This window comes from Orycteropus afer, unplaced genomic scaffold (assembly GCF_000298275.1).
Source record: "Orycteropus afer afer isolate SDZICR_OR568_19922 unplaced genomic scaffold, OryAfe1.0 scaffold00294, whole genome shotgun sequence".
In the NCBI taxonomy this organism is placed as follows: Eukaryota; Metazoa; Chordata; class Mammalia; order Tubulidentata; family Orycteropodidae; genus Orycteropus; species Orycteropus afer.
In genome coordinates, this window is record NW_006921881.1 from 3,070,276 (window position 1) to 3,074,189 (window position 3,914).

At 41.7% G+C, this 3,914-nt stretch overlaps 1 pseudogene; it reads right to left on the minus strand.

Moving 5' to 3' along the window:
- Positions 1–689: 689 nt before the first annotated feature.
- On the minus strand, positions 690–2,105 carry LOC103205983 (annotated as a pseudogene).
- Between the last annotated feature and the right edge of the window lie 1,809 nt (positions 2,106–3,914).

Genomic DNA, 3,914 nt, shown 5'->3' on the forward strand with positions numbered 1-3,914 from the left:
AGGGAGATCATCGCTGAGGCCAATCCATGATGATTTAGGGTACTTTTCCTTTTTTTTGTACTTTCTTTTATTTTTTTGCTGTCAACATTTTACTACCATCATGAAAAGGAATTTGATAGTGTTTTCTCTTCTAATCTCTGAAGTTGTTTGTACGATACTGGAATTATTTGTTCTTTGCAGGGTTAAACTTGCCTATAGAAACATGTAGGGCTGATGTTTTCTTGGGGAGAGGGTTCAAGCTTATTAAATAATTATAGGATACTCCAGATTTAAATTTCTTGTTAAGCCTTTTTGTAAGTTATACTTTTCTAAGAATTTGTTGGTTTTGTCCAGTTTTCATATTTATTGCTTAAGTGGTTCATAGTATTCTATTATTTTTCCCATGTCTATTTTATCTGTAGTTATGTCCCAATTCCTAATATGTATCCTATCCTTTTTTGAAAAATAAAAACAATGATGTTTATTGATCATTCCTTGGGTAATAAATAGGTTCATGTTCCCAGGAAGACTATCTAGGTCCCAACAACAAAATAACAAATTGGATTTTACAAGCATTTATTAAGCACTTTTATGTGCTCTATACCAAGTACTAGTAGGGATATAGAGAAGATAGGCACATAATCTAGTTCAACAACAGTCCCTGCCCTCAGGGCTCACGGCCTGGTGCCTGAAGCAAGTGAAGAGGAAACTCAGTACTTGTCAGGCAGTCCAGAAGGTCTGAGGTGATTGGGGTCTTTACCGCTTCGCCCCCATTCATTGGCAGCCTGGTCAGCCCTTGAGTCCTCTACACCGTGGCCACTGTTTCCATACTTTATAAGGTCTGTGAATCTCTGAGAATTCTCTCTGGCATCACTAGAGTCAAGAAAGTAAAGCAGGAAATTAATTACCAGGATAATGTGCAGCAGCCCCACCCTCCTAACTGTCTCCCATTTCCAATGGATGACTGTGAAAGTAGATAAGGAGAAAGGGGCTAATATTTGGATCCGATTTGGTCAGAGTCCTATGATCAGCCTTATGCTGATCACCCATATGCTGGATGAACAGTGTTGTGGGATCCAGCAAGAGAGGACTGGGAGTCACCTGTCCCACCAGCTATGGTCTGGCTCTAGTGGCTGTTGAGACCCCATACTGGGCATAGAGGAGGAGAGTAGCAAGATGACAAGGGGCTGTAGCCCCTTTGAGAAACTTCTCCAGGGTGTGCTGCCTTCTGATTCTCTAAAGCCACCAAGTTTTGTTAATCCATTCCTGGAATCTGTGTTACCTGATCACTTTTGCAGCCCAGGTGCCCCCAAGTCCCCTTTGTGCAGTGTCGTAGTTCCTTTGAGCATGGAAGTATTTGTCTACAACTATTTAATTGGCTTCTCTCATGTCACTGTAGGCTCTAAACATATCCCTAGTTCCTGGAAAGGAAAGAAAATTCTTTAACCCCTGGATTAAATGCTGCCGTTCTTTGGGAACTTTGTCAGATTTCTTAATCTCTCTGTACTTCAGTTTCCCTGTTAGAAGATAATAATGTTGCCTACATCCTGTGATTAAAAGAGTAAGCCTGATAATTAAAAAGAGTTTATTTGTACATGCAAAGCTCTTAGAACAGTGCCTGATGCATATTAAAAGCTCAAGAAATCTTGGTTGTTAATCGCTGTGTGGATGGGGACTGTTGATTTAGCCTCAATGTGAATGCTTCCCAAGCTGTCTTGGATTACCCATTAGGGGGGCAGCAAAGCCCATAGGTATCAAAGGAACAGTCACCACCATGCCCAACTCCAAATCTTTTCCCCACTAGTACTGAAAGGTTGGAGCTTAAACTTTTTCTGGCCTCAGCTTGAGGATCCCCATAGGAGAGTGCCAAAGCTGGTAAGAAAGGCACAGGGAACTGCTCTCATGAAACACGGCTCCTTCTTCACCCATTTGTGGTTTCACTTGCACCTTTGCCCAGTAGAGATGTGACCTGTGCTACTGTGAATCCCCCTGGGCAGCCACATTCAGCCTCCCATCCCCATCCTTTGGTCCTTACCTTAAGCAGCCTCTCTGATGAAATCTAGCCATCTTTGGTCGCTGACACCCAGGAACAGGGAGCAAAAAATGATGCTTGTGAAAAGGTTCATCTTGCTGCCATAAAAGGAGAGAGTCAAGAGGACATGACCAAACTACAAAAGAGTTTTGCATTTTTGTTTTTTGTAATGTTGCCCCATCCTTTTATTCTAAGAATAAACTCCACTCAATCAATTATATATATACACACACACACATATCACAGAGAGAGAAAGTTGTGCCTCAGTAGGTATTGTTCCCCATTTTCATTTGTTTCATTGGATCTACTGTATAAAAGATTGCAGTGGAAATTTAGTATAAAACCACTTGGAATTTCAATCATCTTCCATTGGCTCCAAACCCTAGACTGCACAGTGAGTTTCCAAAGAGGCATTTAGGGGTTTTATAATCAATGTATATTTCTATAATATGAGATGAATTAAAAAATCAACAAATATTTATAGCATGCCTGCTTCACCCACCAATGACTTCACACAGAAGAAGCATAAGACAAAATTCCTATCCTAAAAAGTATTTACATCTGGTGGGGAAAAAGAATCTGTAAAGAGTAAAATGATTAGAAAGTTCTAGATCCTCACCTTTGGCTTTCTCTTTCTGCAGAGGTCCCTGGTGAAGCTGCACTACCTACACTACCTGTTGGGGAGACGTGGCTGGTGCTATATATACTGACATTTTCCTAATGTAACAAATGGGAAGAGAGGTTTGAAGTGAAACAATGGGATTTGGGCAACTCCTCTTGGCCAGAACACAGCATCCAGAACATGAGTATTTCTTTCACAGACCTTATTTTTCCCAAATTGTGCAATCTGGCAGCTTTTAGGAATGTACCAGGTTGGCATTTTCTGCCCATCTCCAGCTTGCCATCTGGTGGGGAAGAAAATTGTTTGTTTGTTTCCTTCCTCCACATATTAACATACTAATTAATACTAACATACTAATATTTGCTATGCAGGGTATAATCGGTATTAGAAAAAGAGATTTGATTGTATAAAGAATGTGAGGATACTGAACAAAGAGAAGAGCTGGCTCCACTGTAAGGGACAGCTCAGAATGAAGCTGGGACCCTGGGGGACAAGAGTAGGAAAGGAAGGAGGTCGGCAAGCCAGGAAAAGAAAACTTCTGGCACTCACATGGGGGTGAACTCAGTACTGGAAAAGGGAGTCCTCCTGGCTCAGAGCCTATTCATGATCAGCTGCTACTGAAGGTCATAGTGGCAGATGATATTTCAGGGATGCTGTCATCCAGAAGAAGCTTTGGTGGCACAGTGGTTAGGTCCTTGGCTGTTAACCAGAGGGTTGGCGGTTCAAACCCACTAGCTACTCCACAGGGGAAAAATGTGACTTCTTCTCCTATTACAGCCTTGGAAACCCCAGGGGGCAGTTCCACTCTATCCTATATGGTTTCTGTGAGTCAGAATTGATGCAACAGGGTTTTATGGAAAGGAGTCCCTGGGTGGTGCAAATGATTAAGCTTTACATTAAAGCTTGGTAGTTGAAAACCACCCAGAGACTTCTCAGAAGAAAGACCTGGTGATCTACTTTTTAAAGGCCACAGCCTTGAAAACCCTATGGAGCACAGTTCTACTCTGACACACATGGGGTTGCCATGAGTCAGAATTGACTCAATGACAACTGATTTGGTTGGTTGTTTTTCATAATCCAGGAATATTGAACAGCAGTGTAGGAATTCACTACAATGTTATGTAGAAACACCATGCCATAAAAATCGGCAGGCCCATTGGTTGCTAATATACCAGAATAGTAGATTCAGGTAGGATCCAGATGGAACTGGGAAGCAGCAAGAATTCTGGGAAGGTGTGAAGTTAGAAAACAGCTGTTTCAAACAAAAAAGCAAGACTTGCT